Source organism: Camelus bactrianus, chromosome 35 (assembly GCF_048773025.1).
Source record: "Camelus bactrianus isolate YW-2024 breed Bactrian camel chromosome 35, ASM4877302v1, whole genome shotgun sequence".
Taxonomy (NCBI): Eukaryota; Metazoa; Chordata; class Mammalia; order Artiodactyla; family Camelidae; genus Camelus; species Camelus bactrianus.
Window position 1 is genome coordinate 21310309 of NC_133573.1, and position 26101 is coordinate 21336409.

The window sequence follows — 26101 nt, forward strand, 5'->3', positions numbered from 1 at the left end:
CAGCTATGTCTTTGCTGCTTTTATGGATGCTGCCTCATTATTCTCTATTTTTAATTTGTTCTTTAACCCCTCTAGGAATGCAGGAAGCCATTTACTGAATGTAGAAAATATTTAAAGGACTCTACTAGTTTTCCATTTTGGAATTTCTATGCAAGTGTTCACACTGTATGCAAAGAGCAATGGTTTTATATCATCTTCTATAACATTTTTTGCCATATCTTAAATATCTTGAGGGAAAGGATTGTATTTTGTAGGTAATTAATAAATGTTAGCACTGGCAGATCAACAGAGGAGTAAATTCATTGAGGACACCGCAGAATGAATTTGGGGCTCACTAAATTTCATGCTTTGGATGGAACATAATTTTGCCCAAACTGCAGAATGGAGGCTGCGGACCTATACATTTGCCTTAAAGACATATTTTATTGGAACGTATGATAACATACTTTGTATTCTAGACTGAGTTTTTTAATACCATTTTAATGCTCTAAACTCAGAGTATATTTATAGAGAATTTTCAACAGTTTTCATTCCAGAAATTATTCCAGAAACTTTGTATTTGGCCTAGATTCTTGCACCAAAAATAGATTGCCAAAATTGGAAGGAAAGTTTCCTAATGAAATAGTCTAGAGATCATAAATCAATAAGTAGGTTAAAAGAGTCTCACTGGGGACTTACTCTATTTACCAAAAAAAAAAAAAAAGAAAGAAAGAAAGAAAGAAAGAAAACTATTGGACAGTTTATTTGGTATATATCTCCCACTGTTGTAGCATTTTATAAGATAAGGGATCAGATTTTTATAGGCCATCTGAAAACTGCATGTTTTAGGAATTTCAGAAGGCAAGTGATTTGTAATATCTGCCTTAATTTTTAATGTCTTTGAATTCTAATGTCAGGAGTTGTAGGACAACAGAAAAAAAAAAATGGACAGTTCAAGTTGTTAGTTAATTAACTGTCTTCTTTGTGGCTGGAACAAATTTTGGAAAACTCAGAACATCCTATAATATCTGAAAGAAACTTCAGAGAGCTCTGTGAGCCTACAATGCGTTATGCTTGGTGCCACTGGGAACACCAGCCCTGATTGTTAATTATCCAAATAACTGAGAATCCAGGGATGTTTTTAGTAAAGACTCTTTGTTTTAATAATCTAAGACATCTATTTACAATAAAGAGTGCTCAGAGTGCTATAATTATAACTGTTAAATTAAATGTATGGTTAAACTAAATGTTTGGGATATGGGGTTAAGAAGTGACATAGTCAAATGCATGAGCCTTTAAGTGGCATTGAGTAGCCCACCATTAAGGCAGAGGGAAAAACTTAGAGGTGCACCTGAAATTTTGTTTTCAGTTCATTTGAATGAATACTTATTAGATTTTGTCATTGCCTAAACTGAACAAAACCCCTATAATTTATGTGTGCTTTCAGAGTTGGTAACCACAGCAAAATCCATGAAGCTTTAGGATTTTTTTATTAGTAGTAGTAGTAATAGTATATAGGAGTTTTGGACATTCTTCCTCATAAATCTTAGCTTTTTCTCCCCCTACAAATGGACTTTGGGGAATAAAAAGTTGATTATGGGCATATGTCAGAGATACTGAGGGTTTGGTTCCAGATGACTGCAATAAAGCAAATATTGCAATAAAGTGAGTCACACAAATTTTTTGGTTTCCCAGTGCATATAAAAGTTATGTTTATACTGTACTATAGTCCATTAAGTGTGCAACAGCATTATGTCTAAAAAAAGTACATACCTTAATTAAAAAATACTTTATTGCTAAAAATGCTAACCATCATCTGAGCCCTCAGCAAGTCATAATATTTTCACAGAAGTAACCCCAAAGATCACTGACCACAGATCACCATAACAAATATAGTAATAATGGAAAAGCTTGAGCTATTGTGAGGATTACCAAAATGTGACACAGAGACACGAAGCGAGAAAATGCTGTTGGAAAAATTGTGCCGATAGATTTACTCGATGCAGGGTTGCCACAAACCTTCACTTTGTGAAAAACGCAGTAAATCTGTGAAACACAGTAAGGCGAAGTGCAGTAAAACAAGGTATGCCTATACTGTTGTGAATTGATGCAAAGGAAATGATTTATTGAGACGCAGAGCATACTACCAAAGTCAAAACGCCTAAATTTGGAACAGAATAGTTAAAGACATGGCTAAATAAAACATAATAGCCTTTGATCGCCTTAACTGTGACCAGACAAAAGACAGAGATGAGTTAACAGTAGAGTTGTTGTCTCTTCCAGCCGAGAGGTTGAAGTTAAATATTGTGATTAGCGTGTGGTTACTTCAGCTTTAAGTTTTATCATTGTCTAGTTTTTAAAGCAGGACATGAATTTCATACCGTAAAAGCTCTTTAATTTTTGAAAACCCTAGAGAGCCTTTATGTGTGACTTAATTAAAGTTCAAATCAACCTTAGGTATGTACCCAAGACACTTTTCAAAAGGTGTTTACATGCAGCCTGTTTGTTTGATTCACCCATACTCTGATTATCGTCCCCAGTAGTTCTCACTCAGGGCAGTTCCTGCACTGCCAGTGAGCTTGAAAACGTGGGGCATTTTGGGTTGACACAACAATTTAGTATATGGAGTACCAACGGCCCTTAGAGGAGGGGGTCACGTGTGTCTGGCATCCCCCAAAGCTTGATTCATTTCTACACAATGAAGAATCTTCCGAGTCCCACTAGAGTTTACAAAGATGTACTGACCTAAGGAATATGGTTAATAATATTGTAATAACGTAGTGTGGGGGCAGACGGTTCCTAGACTTATTGTGATTATCATTTCATAATGTATGCAAATGTCAAATCATTATATAGTGCACCTGAAGCTAACAGAGGACTCTTAGTTTCAGTTGCACAATAGTCAACTCTATTTCAATAGAAAAAAATAAAATAAAAAATTAAATGATGCGCTGGACCATATCCTACTACAAATATGTCAGTAGTACATTAATACAAGTGAAAATCAGTAGCCCTTCAGTATAAAGTAATACTGAAAAGTTTTATAAGAAGGTACACAAAAAGGCTCATAATTTAGGAAAAAATCATTATGGACAGGGAAGCTAAAATGACAAAAAGATAGTGTCAGAATTACTGGAAAATGTACTCTGTGTGTCCTGTCTTTATTTAAAATTTTGTTACTTTGTTTATTGCAGATTTTTTTTTTTTGGCATTAATTTGGTGTTTTAAATGATTGCATTAAAATGTGATTTATCTTGATTACTGAGTTTGAATTTAAGGAACACTTTAAGTTTTGTGCCCGCGGCAAGTGGCTCCCTCTCCTCCCCCTAGTCCCACCCAGCTCTGCTGCACAGTGCTGAGTAGGGTGTGAATGTAGTCAGTCGTGCAGTTACTGCAAAAGCAAGGAAATCAACTGCATTTTGTGATTAAGGAGATTTGAGAATCCCTTTACCAGACTAAGAAATCAAATATTATTGAGGATATGAATGCAGGAGTCACATTAAATTTTAATCAATGTTATTTTAAAATATTGTATATCACTGCCATTCTATATGTTTAATTTTTATAGTGCAATAAGAAATTAATGTGACAATCACACATTAAACTTATTTGAGAATTGCCTGTTGTTTTTCAGTCTTGTTCTGATGTCTGTCTGACATCTAACACACAGATTCTCTCTCGTCTCCTTCATTTACTTTTTAAAAACCCATCTAATATTCCCTGTGAGTATTGAAAGATGTGGTCTCCTAAGTCTTTTTAAATACAGGGGGCTGATATATGCTTTGACCTGTGGTAGAATTTTAAAATAATTGTTGTTTTCTGTAGTTACAGAGGGAGTTATTTTGATTTTATACTTTACAGAGAAGGCCCAGATCATTTTTGAGAATATTCTGTTTCCTCTCTAATTTGTCTTATTTTTCCTTATTATATACAAATAAATCTGGTACATTATTACCTATCATAATACTGTTTCTGTTTGCTTGTTGACTCCAGTGTCCCCCGTACCTCTGTTCATTATGGTGTCTCTCTTTTATAGAATGACTTATCTTCTCTTAAATAAAAACTTATTATTTCAGACAGTGTAAGTATCTGGCCACTTTACTAGATCCTTTAGTATACTAATAGCTGAACATTTATGTATTGAATACATATTTTATGAATTATTTTCTTTTATTCCTCTGTTAAATTATTGTTGGGGTGCTATTATTTTTAAAAAACATTGTACATGTACATTCTATTATCAAAGAATCTTATTTGAGGATATGTGATACTGTGTTTCCAGAGATTGCCATAACAATCTCTCTTGTCTCATATTCTTTTACAATATAACCTCATCACTTCAGCATCAAGAGGCAGAGGCTACCTCCTTTGTCCTTGAATTTGGCCAGCCCCCGTGACCTGGTTTGACCAAAAGAATCCAGCAAAAAGATGCTGTGTATCTTCACAACTTTTACTTTATGTTACTTTATCTCAAAATAACCCCTGTATTCTGCTATGTCTTGATTTTTGTTTGCTATTCTTAGTAGTCTTTTTTCAATTGAAGTATAGTTGATTTACAGTGTTGTATTTGTTTCTTGTGTACAGCAAAGAGATTCAGATATATATATATTTTTTTCAGATTCTTTTCCATTATAGTTTGTTACAAGATACTGAATATAGTTCCCTGTGCTGTATAGGAATCTATTATCTATTTTATATTTAATAGTGTGTATCTGTTTATTTTATATTTAGCAGTGTGTATCTGTTAATGCCAAACTCCTAACTCATCACTCCCCCACCTTTCCCTTTTGGTAACCATAAGTTTGGTTTCTATTCTGTAAATAAATTCAGTTGTGAGCATACCTTTTAATATTTTTCCAGTGCTTTGTATTTTTCAAAGGATCTTCCTGACTGTAAACTATCACACAAGAGAATCATGAGGTTCTGATGAGATATTCTCCCCATTTATAGACCAGGACACTGAGTCCCAAAGTGAAACACAGAACTAGGACAAGAACTTAAGTCTCTGAATCCTCATCTAGTACTTTTAGAGCAAAAGTGATCTTTATGGTCAAAAAATTAGATAATGTGTGTTCTTGTTAGACATTAGTACTGGATTTGCCAGCCCCTCATGGATATTAGCTTGATGTGTTCAGCCAGGAGAACTTGCTATAACACCCATATGAGACAGATAGATAGATAGACAGACAGACAGATAGACAGAGACAGACAGTTTCACAATATGAACAAAACCAAGGTGAGCATCATTATTTTGAAGACTTACATATTGAAGTGATTTCAGGTAATTATTGTTCTTATTCTTTGATACAAACAATTGACATTTTATGGAAAGAATGAATAGAAGCACCTCAGAAACCTATTTAATGCTCTTGTCATTAATCTGTAACATAAAATTAAAGACAGTGTACTTACTGTGTCATTTCATCTTTGAGATGTAATCTGCCATCACCAGGCACCTAGGTAGACCCTAGAACTACCATGGTTGACCTCCAACTGAATACTTGTTGCATTTTCAATGACTTCCTTGTTTTTCATACTTTAAACACAAGCTAATATAGAGGTGTAACAATGTAAGAAAAAGGCTGAGGTTTAAAAGAACTACGTTGAGATCCACTGGTGCAAGAAAAACTAGAGGACTGTGTTGAATTAATTTGCACCAGTATTGGAAGAGGTTTTAGCTATTATACCATTGAACATAGCTATTTTTAATTTTCTAAATGTTGATGACTAGTAGAAATTCATCAGCTTTTAAATTTTGCAAAGAGCAATCCAAAGATTAAGTAGGAGAAGGGAGGGGAGGAGAAAAAGACAAACAGCTGCCCATTTTCTTCACAGTTTCATACAAAATGGGACACGATCTCAGAATAAAGGACAGTCATTTAAATTGGGTAAAGTTGGCTTCATGAAAAGCTCACTTTTTTCTCTCCATGCTACGGCGTGATGGAAATTTAATGACAGAAGGGTGTTGCTTCACACACTTGCATTGCTAATCACAGATGTAGGACAATCTCTTCATGTTACAGATGAGCCAATTGAAATTTCTCTACAAGTAAATCCATATATACTTTAAGACGCATAGTTAGGTTGATTCACAAAGCAGTTTTTGTTGTTGTTTGTTTCTTTTTTTTTAAAGCAAGAAGGTCCTACTTCAGTTTCTTTGCTTGTACTGGCCCCTTGTCTTAGATATAATGGATCTAGAAAAGTCTGATATTAATTACTAGTAGTCACTAGAATTTTTTGTTTATCATGTCAAAAAAAATGCTATCTTTCTGATAAACACTGGCTTCTTTTTCTTTATATTTGCACCAGAGTAGTCCACAAAAAATTTATTTCTCTAATCTGAAACCTAAGTGTTCTATCTCCTGATGACATCAACCAAAAAAATTGGTTCACTTATCAACATTCACAAGGTAGGGATATAAGTGGAATTTGGGACACGTTTATTTTATAATTTTGTTCACAAGACATAAAAGAATTTTCATGACAATTGTATCTTCATAATGCCATGTCTCTTGTTATAGTTTCTTCCAGTATAGATAATTTTGTTTTCTTAATATATTTACTTTGGCTTCTTCCAGATCTGCATATCTAGGAAGAAAAATATTAAATATCTCTTCAAATTGGATGTTATCACCAATCTGTCTTCTTTGTTAGTCCATCATTCTCTCTGCTTCACTCTCATTTCTTTTACTCAACTCCATTCTTCTCCCAACTCATTCTTGCTCCCAGAGAGAGTTTCCAAAATACATCTTTGGAAATTCCAGTTTACCTCAATTTTGATTTAGAATTTATCATTGTATTAATATCCCAGGGACCACTTTTTAATGATGTCAGTCATTTACACCCTAGTATGAATAAGGCCATGTGTTTCTTTCTTGCTCTCAAGATCTAATTTCTTGGAGAGGGAGAGAGAGAGAGAGGGAAACATGAAGAAAATAATGGATCTTGGAGAAGGGTGCCATCAAGTGGGGAAAATGGCAAAAGAATGGCAAAAACATTGAACATGAATTTCATTTACTATAAAATTTTACTTGGGACTGAATGTTATCCGCACCTAAAAAAAAAAAAAAAAATCCGTCCCAATTAGTTAATCAGACATATGTGCAGACAGCTAAGAGTGGACAAAAGAGAAATGGGTGTGATAATGTTTAAAAAAAAAAAAAACATAGAAAATCCTTTTTACAAATAATCAGCACAAATACTTCTGGTTAATCATGGTGGATTGGACAGATGCATTTATTTGTGTTCCCTCTGTAAGCCACACTAAAAGGATATTAAAGGATTAAAAAGGAACAAACCGACAAGAGCAAAGAGAGTGGGAGGAAATGACAACGGACAAAAGATGTCAACAAAGTTTGGAAAAGCAGAGGAGTGATACCTGATTTGGTGGTATGAATGAGGCCAAAACCCAAGACTGCTGGTAGAGAGCCAACTTCTCTCTGCAGAACCTTGAAAGCCACAGGAATTTGTAGGAAGCAGGAATCTCTGAGAGAGGGGTCCGAGGGGAGCTCTGACAGTCACAGAATTGTTTGAGAGACTTATTTGGACTCCCAGGTCACCTCCCTTACCTCTCAGGGCAGGTCAGCCACCTCTCCCCAACCCTTCTGAAGATTTGTTTGGGAGAGTGAAGACTGAAGATTTGTTTGGGAGAGTGTGTGGGTGATTCAGGGGTAGAGCCAGAGGAAACCAAGCAAAGGAAATATCTGGAGGAAAAGTTATCTCATAGAACCTTGTGTGGCTTACTATGCAGATGTGCATATTCCTAAGAAAGAATCATAGAAGGTTGATTGATTATGTTATAACTACATTGGGAGGAAAGAAGTAGTTTGTTTGGTGGGGGTCAGTAGGTGAGAAATTCATTTTCCATAGAAGACATCAAAAGACAGAAGAGAACATAAGCAAAACATTCTCTAACATAAATCATAGCAATGTCTTGTCAGTCTCGCAAGGTAATCGAAATAAAGGCAAAAATCAACAAATGGGACCTAATCAAATTTATAAGCTTTTGCACAACAAAGGAAACCATAAAAAAAAAAAAGACAACTTACAGACTGGGAGAAAATATTTGCAAATGATGCAGCTGACAAGGGATTAATTTCCAAAATGTATAAACAATTCATACAACTCAATAACAAAAAACAAACAACCCAATCAAAAAATGGGCAGAAGACATAAATAGACAATACTCCAGAGAAGACATCCAGATGGCCAATAGACACATGAAAAAATGCTCAACATCACTAATTATTAGAGAAATGCAAACCAAAACTACAATGAGATATCACCTAACACTGGTCAGAATGGCCATCATTAAAAAGTCAACAGATGATAAATGCTGGAGAGGGTGTAGAAAAAAGAGAACCTTCCTACACTTTTGATAGGAAAGTAATTTGGTGCAGCCACTATGGAGACACTATGGAGATACCTTGAAAAACTAAATGTAGTTATCATATGATTCAACAATCCCACTCCTGGACATATATCCAGAGAAAACTCTAATTCAAAAAGATACAAGCACCCAATGTTCATGGCAGCACTATTTACAAAATAATAGCCAAGACATGGAAACAACCTAAATGTCCATTGACAGATGATTGGATAAAGAGGTTATATAAATATACAGTGGAATACTGCTCAGCCATAAAAAAGAATGAAATAATGCCATTTACAGCAACATGGATGGACCTAGAGACTATCATCATATCATACTACATAAGTGAAATAAGTCAGAGAAAGACTTTTATCATATCACTTATATGTGGAATCTAAAATCTGATACAAATGAACTTATTTACAAAACAGAAACAGACTCCCAGACATAGATAACAAACTTATGGTTACCAAAGGGCAGGGGTGAGGGGGAGAGGGATAAATTAGGAGTTTGAAATTAGCAAATACAAGCTACTATATATAAAATAGATAAACAACAAACAAGGTCCTACTGTATAGCACAGGGAACTATATTCAATATCTTGTAATAAACTATAATGGAAAGAATATGAAAAAATATATATATACATATATCTGAATCACTTTACTATGCACCAGAAACTAATACATTGTAAATCAACTATACTTTAATTTTTCAAAAAGACAATATTAAGAACAGCAAACAAAAAAATCAAGAAATAGCAGAATAAAGGGGTTACTTGTAATATGAACTAGAAGAAAGCCAGAAAAATGGGTGTAGTTTCTCTCTGGAGTGAGATTCCAGAGTGAGAAGGCACATTTATAAAATTTCAACTACAACTGCAATTAAAAAAAATTAAGCATCATTTTTTGTTTTATTATCTGCTTTTCCATAAAACACATCCTTGTATGAAACCAAGAAATCAAATTTTTGCTTCAAAAAAAATGTTTGTTCTAAACTTTGACATAACTAAGGATGAAACTGAGAAAAACATTTCAATGTGAATCTTCTTTGGAAATGTTAGACTTTATTGTTTTTCTTCAGTTCTTTCTTGATTTTACTGGTTTCTTTGATTTTTGTTTGTTTTTAACTCTAAGTTCTATTTTCTTCATCATAATAAGAACCAAAATAGTAACTTTCCAGGTTTTGTGTTTGTTTTTCTTTAAATGACATGTGAATGAAATTTAGAAAATCTGAAGTTTATTATTTTTATTTTGAACCTGGAAGTTGAAGAAAGTCATAGAATAATCATAGTTATGGTAGTTTATGGTTATAAAACTGGCTGTTCTTTTCCTCTGAGCTTAGATAGATTCACTGGTGTTTTCCATTTAAGCAAGGTAAACAGTTTTTTTAAAAAGTGCAAAGAAAGAAACAAGAACAAGATCCTACACTGACAGATGTGCTATGGACAGGGTAAATTTTGAAGTCAAAATTTACTTAAAGAAGTAACAGGACAGTATGTGATAAACTCCTTTACAAAGGGAAGCTGATTGCTGAGGCAGATGATGTAAATCAAAGGAATTCTTTTCACTGACATATAAAGAAACAAAGAACTGGAGAAGCCACAAATACAGTTGATAATATTGGCATTCATATAGTCCCAGAATGACACTGACTTTTCTAGCTAGTTTGTGAAATTGGAGTCTGAATCTTTATCTTAAATTGATAAGCTTATCAAATTCCAGGCTGGATTAAAAAAAAATCTGTTATCACAACCCCTTCTCCAAAGGTAAATTTACTTTCAGCAAAGGAGGGCAGGTATTTTAGATGCTGGAAGATGAGTGTTAGAATGATTGTCTTGGATAAACATCATAATATTTATTTTAAATTCTTTTGGAAAATAAACTAGGTCATTGGTTAAAAAAAAAAAAAGATGACAATTTTTCCTACAGTTACCTTTTTGGAATCTGAGTCAATGAGTTGACCTAGTACCTACCATTCTCAGTAAAACAAATGAAGGTTAAAGTAAATATTCCCACCCGAAGTGTATAATTTATGTGCTTCAAATATACTTAGTGACATAGTAGCATTTACACATACAAACACTTTTTAACTCTTTTATAGGAGTTATTTCAACTAAGACACCTAAGTTAGTGTCTGGTCTAGATCATTTCCCTTTCAGCTCTAAAATTATCTGGTAATTAATAGGAAGAACCTGGTTATTTAGGAATTGAGGCAGGAGTTGACTTTCACAAATTTTAAAAATCATTAATACTTATTTGGAAAAATTTCTGAAACTCTGGCATGGAGGAGGAGGAAGTGACGCAGGAAAAACAGATGTGGGGCGTGAGGAGGGCCGTGTCCCAGGTCTCGGTGGAGGCCCCAGGACGTACCCTGCCAGGTGTGGGTCCTTGGCTTCCCACAGGAAAGAATTCAAGAGCGAGCCACAGTTGAGTGAAGGTAGATTTATTTACAGAGATACATACTGCATAGAGTATAGGCTGTTTCAGAAGGCGAGACAAAGGCCATAAAGTTTGGAGGTTGGATGCTTTGGTTAAAGTAAAAGTAGGTATACACTCCATAGACAGTGCAGGCCATCTCTGAAGATGAGGGAGCGAGAGAGGCAGCCATGAGGCATGGAGTTGCCAAGTTTTTATGGGCTCCGTAGCTTCATGCCTACAAGTGGGAGGACTATTCCAGCTGCCCTGGTGAAGAGGCTGGGAGTCCCAGGAATTTGGCCACCACCCACTTTTTAACCTTCTGTGTTAGCCTTGGGACTGTCATGGTGCCTGTGGGCATGTTGTTTCTCACGCTAATATGTTACCATGAGCATATAATGAAGCTCAAGGTCTACTGGAAGTCAAATCTCCAGCCAGCTGAATCCTCAAGGCCTCCTGGGAGATGAATCTTCTGCCCTTTTAGTGCTAACTGCTGTCATTCCTTGAATGGCTGTGCCCTGCCCCCTTCCCTCCTGTCTCAAAATTGTGTTAAAGCTGGCTTAGGAGAGGGAGATTAAAATGCAATTTAGTTTGGGGTTCAATGTTAGGTTTGGATTCTGGAAGATTTCTGTAATACTAACCTTGTTCAGTTTTGTGCATAAAATATCTCGAATACAAAGAGCTTGATGGCAAAGATGACGTGGTCCATTTGGTGATGCTCTCCATCATAATGACCTCTGTGCACACTTACTGAGCTCCTGCTGTGTGCCAGGCGCTGGGCTAAGGACTTTACATACATGGCGTCATTGAATCTTCTCAACATTGTGAAAGATAAATAGCAGTATCCCTATTCAACTAATGAAGAAACTAAACAGTTGGGGTTTGGTTCAGTTCTAAGTTACCTTCCCTTTAAGCAGATGTGCTTCCTAATTTATTGGTGGTAGCACATATACATAGAGAGAGGAGAGTCATTGCTTGTACAGTGAGTGGGAAGTCTTCCCTAGCTCTCTCTCTGTCTTCACTAGGAGGAAATTATAATTGCTACGATAGTTATGCAAAGTGTGTTAATAACACTGTCACTCCTTGTTTTAACTAGTGAATCCTTGAGACTTCCATAATAGAAAGAATAGGATAAACCAACTCTCTTATTCCTGCATTTTGTTCATCAAACTCTTCTCCTACAATTAATGGGACGATCTTGCTGCCCCTTGAGTCCGCCTCAACCCATTCCCCCCCAAGGGTGATGTGCAGTTCTTATGTATGTTGCATGGCTGTTTGGTTGTCATATTAATTTCCAGCACCTCAAAACACTGTCCTGATGAGCTTCCCTGTAGAACTGCCTCTAGCACTAGAGCAAGGTCTGCTCTCAGATACTCCTTTCAATTTTTCACATGTAGGTTTAATTAAATTTTATTTATTTAATTGACTGTTCAGAGCATTTGGAGCCCTCTAAAAATGCAGCGTGTGGACCAGAAGAAAGATTAGATAGAATCTTCCTCCAGGAAATCAGACCATGCTTACTGAGGAAGGCATTCAGTACACACTGGGGAGAGGTTCCAAAAGGCTTCTACCCCATGTTAGAAATTGACACATGGTATACATGTATATTATACTTAGAACTTTAAAATTGGTGTACTTGAAATATGATTGAGTTAGTTGATATATATACATGTATATCAGAAAAAATATATATACACTTAATGTTTCTGAATAGATTTATTTTTAAATGATTTGAAAAATTTTTTTCAAGCCAAAGGTGATCTTTTTATAATATGAAGAGTGATTATTTAATTTTCTACATATTGTTTAAAAAATTAAGTATGTTCTATAATAGGCTCTCCTAAAAAGAAGCAACTATTATTTTTAATGATTACCATGTAAGATATATTAAAATGTACAAAAGTTTGCAAATGAAAGTATAGTACATTTCTTGGATAAATGTCATATTTTTATATACCATGAAATTTAAGTGGTACTAACTAAAAGCGTTTATGATATGTGTAATCCCGGGTAATCCTCAGAATTTTAAACCTGCAACATATTTGAAATCCATCAAAGTTGAACTTATTCAAAGTTTTATAATGAAAACTTGTTGCTAAACTCTTGCGTCAGTGGCTCTGAATGATGTGCTCTCACATGGCTTTGGTTTGTTTCAAATTGAAAGAAATGAATCTGTAGGAGCCCTTTACCTAGTGTTACTATTTAAGTCAAGAAATTCAGCTCTAGAGAACAACTGCAGTTATTTTCAGTTTTGATTCTGAAATGGTGATGAGGTAACCCTGCTCACCACACTGTCCTGTTACACCAGCGCCTGTAACTATGGAAACACATTTGGTTGCCTGACTAATGTTAGTTGGATAACTATTTAGCATATCATAACATTTAGCCCTGTTGTCTGTCTGTTTTCCAACTTTGCTATGTAACGATGGTGGTATTTATTTTTCTAAGTATTTGTTTCTTTGCGTGCTTCGTGGTGTTGGTATCTGGTCCATAGAACTTACTTTGGCCAGCTAACACAGAAACAATTTACTAGATTCATCATGAGTACCTAATAAATTACTGTTGGTGAAAGGAGTACTTAATTAGCTCTAATCTCCACAGTAAGGATCATTAGCGTTTAATGAGAATTAATAATTTCATAAGACATGGAAATATATTGCCCCAAGCCAAATAGTTTATAACCACAGTATTGCAAATTGCTATTTAAAATTAATGAGTGACATTTTCACATATTGTTAGATGATCTATAATATTTTTATGTTACACCTCTAGGTCCAATAGAATGTATACTGAGGTCATGTAATTTCATTGTGAGTCATTATAGTTAACCAGACTTGAGCTTCCATCTTCCTGTGAAATGCTGCCCTTCTTTTTCTGGCCAACTTCTACTTCAGTTTAAATACCTCTTCCTTCAAGAAGCTTTCTCTGATTCCCTGCGTCCATCCATCCCCTCATTTTCACAGTGCCTTGTCCCTTTGAGAACACTTACTGCCATTTGTCAACCTGTATTTACCTGTGTGTTTCTATGTGGTTGGTGTTTCTCTCTGTGTATAATTACAAGTGTCACAAAGGGCAGAAGAACAAAGGTGACTGATTTAATGAATGAAGAAACTGCCAGTGTGCCTAAATGAAAAAAGAATATGAAAATGAATGTATGTGTGTAAACGTATGACTGAAACAGTATGCTGTACACTAGAAACTGACACAGCATCGTAAACTGACTATACTTCAATTAAAAAATAATTCTTTTAAAAAAGAGAAGTTGCTAGTGTGAAGGACACCAGATACCCCCAAAGTCTCATTTTTTCTCCATTCCCCATGAATATAGCAAGGATTAGTTGGGCAGATCAGGTCTAATCATCTTGAAAGTTTCAACAGCTAATGTTGGAATACACTTAGAAGTCCTAGGCTGTGTTGCCTAATGTTAACTCAGTCTTTGGCCTCAAAAAATACTTACATAAAACCTTACACCTTTCCAGTTAACATCATTTACTGTTGCTTATGGTATTGAATAAAGGTCAGTTCTGATTGTTTTTCTCCTTCAGCCACCATTCTGATGAATAGAGTGGTAAAACTTAAAATAAACCTGCATGTCACCTTACCTGTGGATCAGGGGAGTGTCTGAAGGTTCAGAAGTTGTTATGTGTACTCATTGAAAGCAGCTGACACTGCCCTGCATGACTCTTCCATGGCGTCCTGAGTTTTAGCAGAATTATTCCAAGAAGATGCCTTGTTTGTGTGAGAAATTTAACTTTTACAAAATATCCTTAGGCTGAAATTCATATTAAGACAGAGAAAATTGCCTCTCTATCCTAGTTTGAGAAGATCACCATTTTAAATAGGGCCCAGTGACAAGATGATGGATTCTTTGTTATGACACATAATCCCTGCATCTTAATTTGACAGAGTCTTATTTCTGCTCACCTCCAGATGGTCCTCCTCTTTCCATCTTACACAGTGTTGCCATTTTGTCTTCCTGAAATGCAGCTATGATCACACCATGTCTCCTCCTAACCCCCCAAAGCCTCAGAAGATCCCCCCTGGCTTCAGGATATGACCCTTGAGGCTGTCACGACCTGACCCTAACCAACATTTCCGATCTTAAAATCCTCCCTTCAGTAAGTCCTGCCCTTGGCTCAAACCAAACACATGCCTTTCCTTCCCCACCAGCTACATTTTCCCAGCTCTGTGTCATTGCTCCTCTTGCTGGTGACAGCCATCTCCTTTATCTCCACATTCCAAATCCTACTATACTTCAAGGACAAGTTTAGCTGTCTTGTCCTTCAGGGAGCTGTCCTAAGCGCCTGAGCCTTGTCACCACCCCTCCCTCCCCCCAGTCTGCAATAGCTTTTTGTATCCCTGTCTTACTGCGTGACTTTCTACCCTGTCTTACGCTTATTAATATTCATTACTTACATCTATATCTAATTTGCCTTACTTTGAAAAATGATCATGGAGAGTTGGGTTTCTGCTTCATTTTCTCATCTCCCAAAGTGCTTACTGTAGTTCTAGATTGGCAGGATGCTGAGCACTGAAGGAATTAACTAGGAAATAAATGCTGTAACGCAGTAGCGACATGATTTTAGTTTCAGTGTTTATCTGTTTTATATTGCGGTGTACTTCATACACATGTGCTAACATCTTGGTGTATTTATTTTGTATAAAATTTGCTAAGCCAAGAATGGCAAATACAGGGGGTCAGGACATGCCACACCACAGCGTCCCACTTTGGTGTATTGGATATTTTGAACCGAAGGCACTTGAGAAACAGAAGGTGCAGGAAGGGCTGTCTGTCCTCTTCCTTTCTTCCTAAAAGCAAGGCGTGCTTTTCCTGTGGAAAAGGTACCCTCCCCATAGCAGAAAGAGAAGAACATTCTAATCACCCAAGACAGGAAATGGATGTTGAGATGAATCTGTGAAAATATCTGACTACAATAACCCTTACCTTTCATTACCTTTCCCCATTTATTTCCTAGACACTTTCCCACAGTTTGCTACCCCTAGTCCCAACCCCCTTTTCCTTTGTCATATCAAGTCTCCATCATTTCTCACTCTTTGCTAAAATGACGTATGAACTCTTAGGCCTACCCATTTCTTTGGGTCTTTGTTTCTTTTACTTGACACCCTCTCTGTACACCAAGAAATAGTAACATCAAATAGAATGTGTAAGCTTTTCTCCTGTTAACCTGTCTTTTGTCACTTTAATTCTCAGGCCCAGTCACAGAACCTAAGAGGGTAGGAGAAAAGTTTTTATTCCCCACACAAACATTTTATAACCAAGACATATCTTTTTCTTTCCCTAAATCCTTGAGAACCCTGGAGTATGTGTGTATGTGTGTGTGTGTGTGTTTTGCTTGTGAAGGAGTCCTGATAATAAAGCCTCTAAGCATAGTACACAGTGATGGAGGGGATTCTGCTTGGACTTGTGCAGCTGTAATAATTTGCTAAGCCACTGAGGTCAGGTACTCACCCTACAGATCTACCTGGTGTCTTTCACAGCCTCAGTGATGGCTCCTATCACCTTAGTTCAGTCACAATGTTACCTTCCAGAGTATCAGTTCTGCATTTCCACTATATATGCTAAAATTCGATGTCTTGCTAATAGTTCAAACTCAACATCTTTAATACTGAACTCATCTGTTTTCTGTTCCTTACCTCCTAACCTACTTATCTTGACTTAACCAAGCTCAGGACCCCATTACTGTCTCTAAAGAATGTTGGAATAACTGCCTCACTTATGTCTCCCCCGTGCCATCCATATTGCATTCTCCTGTCACATGAACTGCCCTCCATATCATCAATCACGTTACCTTTCTTCAAAAATGTTCCCCTGTACAGGTTTGTGTTTAAATGCCCAGCATGGACTTCAGGATCCTTGACAAGGAGGGAACCACTATGACATTAGGAGGCATGGCTAAGTCTACACAACCACGGGGTGATTTTCCAGTAATTTCTATATCATTTGGGACAACTTGGTGAGGCAGGCCAGACTCAGCCATCACCCTGGCTTTTGTCTCTCTGTGGCTAAGCTGACCGTGATCAGAAAAGAAACAAGCGTGTTCTGACTTTTGTAACGTTTGATGATATGGTTTACTCATAAATATTTAAGTCCCACACCGTGTCAGCTCAACACACTACCAGCAAGCTTATTTTTAAGTCTTATGTGTAGAGGAAAAGAGTTCAATGGAAATCTGAGTCAAAATTTCCTCAAGAGTAAACCTGTGGGGTGGGGAAAGGGTAGGGGAGGAAGGCAGATAGTGTGAAACAGCTGCTTCCCAGGGTTCTTTTTCCTCCTGTGATTTAGTTCGTCTCCCTGTATTGATCACATTTGAGCTTCTCTTTACTTTGCCTGAGAAATTGCAGCTCTAGTCAGACACTGACCAACCATTAGGAGAAAATTGTAAACATGGTATGAAGGAGAAAAAAACTTCCTATAAGGCTCACACTTGGGTTTTTTTTTTTTTTTTTTTTTTGAGGGGAGGAGTGTTAATTAGGTTTATTTATTTAATTAGTTCTTTTTAATGGTGGTATTGGGGATTAAACCCAGGACCTTGGACAGGCTAAGCATGTTCTTTTATATATATATATCCTCCACCATGAAGGCTCATACTTAGGTTTTACCTCCACTTCCACCCAATCTCCAACAACATCAGTAAAGAGTCAGGGGGAAATATTGAAATGCTTTTTTTTTTTTTCCTAGTGCTTGTAAGCCTCACATATCACATGATACAGTATTTCAAGATCCTGTTCATTTGAGAGTAACTCGGTAAAGGAAGAGACAGGCTTAACTGTTATGGGTCTTACTCGTCAAAATGTGACCTAAGATTTAGCTTCCTAATCTGATAGCTCTTCTATTACTAAATTGTATTAACTATTGATGCCAAAGTGAATAATTTATAGCATTTGCAAATTCTCAGTTAACAGTGAAAGGAGCATCTCACTCACTGATAGTTCTTCCTGGTTTATTGATTTTATTCCATCAATCTACTGCATTTAGGAATGGCTATTCTTTAAATTTGTTCTCTGTTTTTAAAAAAGAGAGATGCATATTTATTTTATCTAAAATTCTTCAGCATGAATCCTCTCTTAGTGCAAAATAAGGCTCTGACTCTGTGCCTGTCTGATTCCAGAAGGTTACGTCTCCCTGAACCTTCTCCCCATTACAGAGTCTGCACCCCAGTGACAACAGCTTTTATTTTTTGTAGGAGTGGCTTAGAACTCTAAACTAGAATCAGAAATTCTTTTTGTTATGCTTCCAACTAAGTGTGCTTCTTTATGTATTGATTATATTTTCAATAATGTAACCAACACCCTCAAACTCACTATACAAAAGTTAGGACCTTGACAAATAACCTGAGTCTTAACCAGCTGGCCTCGTCCCCATCTCATCCCCTGCCTTCCCTGACCTCACGTAACTCTTGTCCTGAAACTTGTGTTCATACTTTCTTTTGTCTCCTGCTTAATATTGTTTTCTTACATGTATATATTTTCTTGGAAGAATTTTGTGTTTTAGTTGTTTTTAACTTAGAAGGGCATCAGTCTACCTCCAGACTCATCCCTTGTGTGCCAGTGAATTATTATGGTTTAAGTCAGTCTGAGGTGGATTTTTCTGGTGCCTGCAACGTAGTGACTCATAACTGATCCAATGACCAGGCTTAACTGGGAACGAAGGGCACAGTCTCCTTCCACTTTTGCTTAAATGAGCCAGAGTATTTTTGGATGACCTGCAGCCATGTCCTTGTGTTCTCATGTTTCTCATACCGAAATGATGAGAAGCTCTTAGGGCTAGTGGGGAATTCTCTTGCCACCCTCTAGACAGAATTGTAACTTGACTGTCTCAGTGTTAACATTGCCTTAATGTATGTGCTTTCCTCACTAGTCCTTCATTTAAGGTTTGGATTTAAAGATGGTGGAAGAATGAGCTGGCCAACTCAGGGGGCCAGTTTTTAATCTTCTTGCTGACAGTGAACTATTTATTTATTTATTTATTTATTTATTTATTGAACAAACATCTATTGAGTACCTACCATGTGACAGTGTTTTAAAAGTGACTTCAGCTGCTTCTGACTTTGGAAGTGAAGTTGCTGCCACTTGTTTTACTTCTGGGCAAAAGCCTGGATCTTTCCCTTAGTCACTCACATATAACACTATTTAAGAAGAACTTGTATTAAGAAATTAAGAGATAAACAACAAGTGTTTAAAAAGGAATATAAGTATTGAATTTTTTAGGCCTAAATTCAAACTAATAAATTCCAATCATGGGTATTTTAGCTGTCCTAGCTTCTGGATTTGGATAGGAAATGAATAAATCCTGTGCTTAGTTTCTTGCTCCAATTTATTTTGCTTCTCCTGCCATTTTCAGGTCTAGATTCAGGCTGCTCCTTATTGCCATCTCTAATCCTGGTAAGGAAAATAGATCATTGAGACTTCAAGGAAAGATTTGTGAGTGCATTTTCTGAGCCAGAGTTGTGTCTCATTCATCTTTATATCCTCATTCATCTGTTTATTCATTCAATAAATATTTATTCAGAGCACACTATTTTCCAGGCAAAATGCCAAAGGCTGGGGATGATGGGGTAAACACACAGAGCTTTCAGTGTAATGGGAGAGTCATATTTTAAGTAGCCACACAAATAAGTATATGTAATTACAAAAGGTAGTCAATACTTTGAAGGAAAAGAATGAAGGAAAAAAAATGAAGGTTTAAATGAAATATTAAAAAGGAAAGAGCTGACTGAATGTCTAGAGTTGTGGGAGGGCTTCTCTGGGGGAGTTCTGAGCCCTGAAGGATGAATAGGAGTTCTCTAGGCAAAGTGTGAGGCAAAGAGCATGCCAGGCAGAAGGAACAGCCACTGAGGAGGACTTGAGGCAGAAAGCTTTTTCATCTTCAGGAAATAAAAGAAAGTACTGCGAGTAAAATCTAGTGAATAAGACAAAACCCTGGCTTGAGGAAAAAGAAGGGCTTGAAGAGGTACACTATGTTAAAGCTTTGGGATTTTATTCTAGGTGCAATCATAAACCAGTGGAAGGTTTAAGGCAAAGCAATGACATAACTGAGATTGTATTTTCAAAAAATAATTACTCTGGCTGTCAAGTGCAGAAGGAATAGAGAGGAACAGAGTAAAACAGGGGAGTCCATTTTGGAGGCTAGATTAATGATCCAGTGAAAGATAATGGTGGCTTAAACTGGGGAGTTTGCCTTGGGTACTGAGAGAAGGGCAATATTTAGGTTAGATTTTCAGAGAAACTCTACTAATACATCATACTTGTTCCAGATAAAATCATCATACTGTGTGTCCAGATAAAATAATACGATAAGAAAAATAAATTAAGGGCACAAGAATTAGAAAGGAAGGAACCTGGAAAAAAAAAAAAAGTCATTGTTTGCAGATGAGGTACATAAAGACCCTAAAGAACCTGCAGAAAAATTAGAAATAATGTGACAGTTTAGTAAGTAGTATTTACTTTTAAAATGACTAGAGGAAGATGTGAATATGGGAGAGAGGAGGGTGGCTAGAAAGTGGAGGAATATTAGTTAAAAAGATAAAAAGGAAAAAGAGAAAGAAAAAAGGAGAAGAAAAGAAGAGGAAGGAAGGAAAGAAGGAAGAAAGGAGAGAAAGGGACAAAGGCAAAAGCTGTTATGCTCCAAGTGGTTGAACAAGCAGGACAGGAAGTTGTGGTTGGAAGGGGGCATAAATGAATTAGGTTTTGATATGATGCAGTTCCTGACTGATCTAGGTGTGACTTGGCAGTAGGTTATTGAGGTGGAACAGGGGAAGTCACGAACGAGGAGGCATTCAAGGAATTGAATGACTAGCTGGTGAGTCATCAAGGCTTGTGTTGAAATGACTCAGGATGGTGGCAGGAACTGGAGCTGAGGAAGCCTGAAGCCAGGCACTTAGTCTTTTATGAATGAGGGGCAGCAGATGATTGCTTTGGGGAGTGGGAGAGGGAGGTATAAATAGATGGCTGATTCTCCAAGGAGCAGGAGTTTTGCAAAGGGAAGAGGATATAATGTGCGGGGAGTGGCTGGAGGGAGGAGGGAGGATGTTTAGGTAGGCCTTTCACTTGAGGTGACTGGGACATCTATGATTTGGTTATAGCAAGAAACTGAGAAGAGAAGATGATAAAAATATAGATCAGAATTTTGAAGACTACTTGGCCAAGTGTCAATGCACAGTAGATGCTCAATATGTAATTAATAAACCAACCAGTGAATCATGAATGTGGCAGAAAAGCTGAGCCATCTCAAGCCTATAACCCAGCCCAATTTGCATGTTACCACCTAATGGGCTATTGGATTCAGAGTGCTTCAGCTTCACTCTATTTTAAAATTCCATTCAAGGGTGGGGAGGGTATAGCTGAGTGGTAGAGTGTGTGTCTAGCATGCAGAAGGTCCTAGATTCAATTCCTAGTATCTCCATTAAAAATAAATAAATAAACCTAATCCCCCCCTAAAAAATTAAAAATTAAAAAACACTATTCAATATCTAAATGTATTTATACATTCAGTGCTCAGTGTGTCAAATTAACATGTTGTATACCTTATATTTACACAGTGTTATGTGTTGAATGTATTTCAATTAAAAATAAAACAAAACAAACTCCACTCAGTCATCAGGAAGATCGTCAACCCTTAGTTGGGAACACTTCCTTCTCGGACTTATTTCTATTATGGGGAATTGTAGTCAAAGAGGATCAATCTCCTCATCATTATCTTGTAATTATTATTCTAATAATGGGGCTCAATCTGATTCTCATGTTTCTGCCAAACTGCAGGTATTAAGTGCATTTAACAAGCACCTTATCTCATAGCCTCCATACTTATCTATTTCTTCTTTTTACTTTCCTCTACTGACACCCTTAAATGCTCTTTTTAAACACATTTTTTAAATTATATCTTAGTCTTCAGACTTAGTGATATACTTTGTTTCTCCACAAGTCATAGTGTACAGCACTTTTAAAGTCCTCTATGATAGCATTAAATATTTATAAATCCACTGATGCAGTATGTTTCCCTGAGGGGGGAAATTGACCATCTGAGGTTAATGAATTTTGACTTTATCAGGAGGTAGCATTTCATCAAACCAATAATTAATAATAAAAAAAAAAAGATCTAGTTTATGTTATGCCTTAAACAGAACCTTTGAAATTCAAAATGATTTTTTTGTTTTTGCTACACACTACTTCAACCACCTGTTTCTTAAACCATGCAGTATTTCTAAAAAAGGCATTTATAGCTCATTTTAATGAGTTTTTAGCAGCTTTATTGAGGTATGAATGACATACAATAAACTGTAGGTATTTAAAGTGTACAATTAGATACTGCAATCAGATAATCACTCCAGAAGTTTCTTCATGTCTCTTTCTAACTTATTCTCTCCATTCCCGGGAAATTTGATCTGCTTTTTGTCATCATGGATTACTTTTGCATTTTCTAGAATTTTATTTAAATAGAGCCATAGAACAGTATGTACTTTCCTTTGGCTTCTTTCACTCAGCATGATTATTTCAAGATTCATCCATACTGTTGGCCATATTAACAGTTTATTCCTTTGTATGCTGGGTAGTACTCCGTTGTATGGATAGACTATAATTTATTTACCCATTTATCTGTTGATGGGCATTTGGGTTGTTTCCAGTTGTGGATTATGACCGATAAAACTACTATTGAACATTCATGTGCAAGTCTATGAACATATTTTTTCACTTATCTTGGGTAAATACCTAGGAGAAGAATTGTGGGGGAAAAAATACATAACATTGTAAACGGACTATACTTCAATAAAAATATATACCAAAAAAAAAAAAAAAAAGAATTGTGGGATCATATAGTAGACATATGTTTAACTTTTTAAGAAACTTTCAAACTGTTTCCGAAAGTGATTCTGACATTTCACTTTCCCACCAGTAGTATATGTGAGTTCTGTTTCCTCCATATCCTTGCCAATACTTGTTATGGTTAGTCTTTTTAATTTTAGCAGTTCTGAGGTGCACAGTGTTCTCTCCTGGGAGTTTTATTTTGCATTTCCCTATTGACTATTGTCATCAACACATCTTCTTTAGTGAAGTGTCTGTTTAGATTGTTTCCATTTTTCATTAAGGCATCTGTTTTCTTATTACTGAATTTTGAATTTTAAAAGTTTTTTATATATCCTAGATGCAAGTTGTTCAACTTGCAAATATTTTCTCCCATTCTTTGGGTTGTCTTAAGAGTATGTTTTGAAGAGCCAAAGTTTTTAATTTTGATGATGCCCAGTTTATCAACTTTTTCTTTTATGACTTATGCTTTTGGTGTTATATCTAAGAAATCACTGCCAAACCTAAGGTCACAACATTTTTCTTCTAGAGTTTTTTTTTTAGTTTTATATTTTATGTTTAGGTCTATGATATATTTTGAGATAACTTTTGTAAAGTTGTGAGGTACAGATCAACATTTTTTATTCATTTTTGTTTTGCACAAGGATAGTCAAATGTTCCAGCATCATTTATTGAAAAGACTACCCTTTTTTACCAAACCAGTGCCTTTGCATATTTGTCAGAAATCATTGGCTATATATGTGTAGGTTTGTTTTTGGTGACTCTGTTCTGCTCTTTTGATATATTTGCCTGTCTTGATGCCAGTAAAACACTGTCTTGATAACTGTAGCCTTATGATGCATTTTGAAGCCAAGTGGTATAAATCCTACAACTTTGTCACTTTTTTCAATAGCACTTTGGCTATTTTAGATCCTTGGCATCTCCAAGAACCAGTTTGTCAATTTTTACAAAAGAAAAAATAAATAAATAAAGCCTTCTGGAATTTTGAATGTGAATATATTAATTGGGGAATAATTGACTGCTTAACATATTGACTTCTGCAGACCCCAAATAAAACTCCCCACGTATTTGGGTCTTTTAAAATTTCAGCAGTGTTTTGTAGTTTTCAGTGAGCAGGTCGTAACATCTTTTAATCATATTTATCCCTAAACCTTTCATATTTTTGATGCTACGCTGCTTTTTAAAATTTCAGGCTGCTCTGACTTTCCAAGACAACTCCATCTCCCGGAGCCTCAGTTGCCTTCTGAGACAGCCCACACTCTTTTTATGGAGTGTGTATCTCTCTGAATAAACTTGCTTTCACTTAAAAAAAAAATTCATTCATTTTCCTATCTGGATGATTAATTTTTTTGGCCTTTTGGCACTGGGTAGAATTTAGAACTCCAGTACAAAGTTGAATGGAAGCAGTGTTAATGGGCATCATTGTCTTCTTCCTGATCTTAAGAGGGAAACATTCAGTCCTTTACTATGACACTGGCTCTAGTTTTGTTTTGTTTTGTTTTTTCTGGTCCTTTATTAAATATGATGTTAGCTCTAGTTTTTCATAAATGCCTTTTACCAGTTTAAAGAAGTTTCCTGTTTTGTTTTGTTTTTTTCACAAGACAAAAATTCAATGAAAATTGGTCTATGGGTATGTAGTAATCCACAGGGCTAAATAGTTACACGGGACTGTATTAGATTTAAAATAGTTGCTGTTTGTTACATGTTATCATTATCTGATTCATCTTCTTCCTTCAAAGATTCCTTAGCATATTTCTCTGCCTCTTCCCTTAAATCTTTTGGAACAGTTTCATGCCTTTAGTTATTTCACCAACCCAGCCGAGTTCTGGTTCAAAAGCTTTATCCTTAACTTCATCGTGTACTATGTAAATTATTTTTGCAACTTCTTTAACAACATCACAGCAGGTCATTTCTTTCATCTGAAGCTTTTCTATTTCTGTCTTTGCAGCTTGCCTGGCTTTGCCAATGGCACAGCCCCAGTAACCATATGAAACACCCATGGGTCCGTCATGTAGAGTTGTGTACCGTCATTGACACTGTGAGACCCTGACGTTAAACTGCAGCCAAAAGTTCTAACAGCACTGTAGAGTGTATAGGCATGTAGACACGTGGCCACTCTGTCTGCAAGATGCTTTAGTGGAATGTTATATCCAAAGTTAGATCTAACATTGGAAGCCTCTTCTCTTGCAATGTCTGCTAAAGAACGGGCATCTGCCAACAAACCTGCTACTGCCATTCCAACATGCCGATCAACATGAAAATGTCATTTGTTGGAACCTTCTTCATAAAGTTTAGAAAGAACTAATTTTTCTACCCCAAAGACAACGCCATCTGTACATCTGATTCCAGTAGCAGGACTAGCATATTCCACAGCCTTTGAAGCATACTCAACTTGAAAACTCTCCCATCAGGAGAGAATGTAGAGCCTGAAAGGTCGTACCTAGTGACAGCTGAGCTCATTGTGCTAAAACCAGTCTTGTTATTCCTAGTTTTCTGAGAGTTTTTATCAAGTAGCAATGCTAGATTTTATTGAATGCTTTTTCTAGGTCATTTGAGATGATCATATAGGTTTGGGTTTTTTTGTTGTTTTATTAATTTGGTAAGTTATACTGTTTGATTTTTGAATTTTATATCAACCTCACTATCCTGGAATAAACTCCACTTGGCCATGAGGTGTTTTCCTTTTTATATATTGCTAGATTTTCTTTTTTCTGTTTTCTTTTTCTTTTTTTTTTTTTTTTTTTGAGAATTTTGCATCTGTGTTCATGAGCGATATCAGTCTATAATTTTATTTTCTTGTAATATCTTTGTCTGGTTTTGGCTACACAGTAATTCTGGCTTTATGGAATGAGTTGGGAATATTCCCTTCAATTCAGTTTTTCAGAAGAGCCTTCCTAGAATGGTATTTTTGTCCTTGTATATCTGATACAATTTAACAATGAAGCCATCTGGGGGTGTAATTTTCTCTGTGGGAAGGGTTTTTAATGATAGACGGCTGCTTAATAGATAAAGGGCTGTTCACGTTAGCTACTTTTTTTTTGGTGAGCTTGTTTATTTGTGTCTTCCAAGAAATCTGTCCATTTCATCTACATTCTTACTGACATGAAGTTGTTTATAACATTCCCTAATAATCCTTTTCCTAACAGTAGAATCTGCAATGATGTCATCTCTCATCCTTGATACTAGAAATTTATGTTTTCTCCTGAACAGTATGGTTAGGATTGTATCAGTTTTATAGATATTCTCAAAGATCTATAGAAAAGATCGAACTTTGGTTTCGTGGATTCTTCTCTATTTTTTCCCCTCTATATTCTGGTTTGCTGATCTCTTCTCTGAATGTCATTTCTTTTCTTCTTGCTTTGGGGTTCATTCTTCTTTCTCTAGTTTCTTAGGATGGAAGCAAGGTCATTATGAGACTTATCTTTTCTGGTATAGGTGTTTTAGTGCAATAAACTTCTCTCTCCATACTACATTAATTGTATGTTATATTTCATTTTCATTCAATTCAAAGTGC

General features: G+C 36.1%; 2 pseudogenes; one reads left to right on the top strand and one right to left on the bottom strand.

Annotated features, from left to right (window-relative positions):
* Positions 1-26101, top strand: part of LOC105063366 (14-3-3 protein epsilon pseudogene) — a 144720-nt pseudogene that overhangs the window by 12388 nt on the left and 106231 nt on the right.
* LOC141576047 (proteasome subunit alpha type-3 pseudogene) lies at positions 4420-25323 on the bottom strand (annotated as a pseudogene).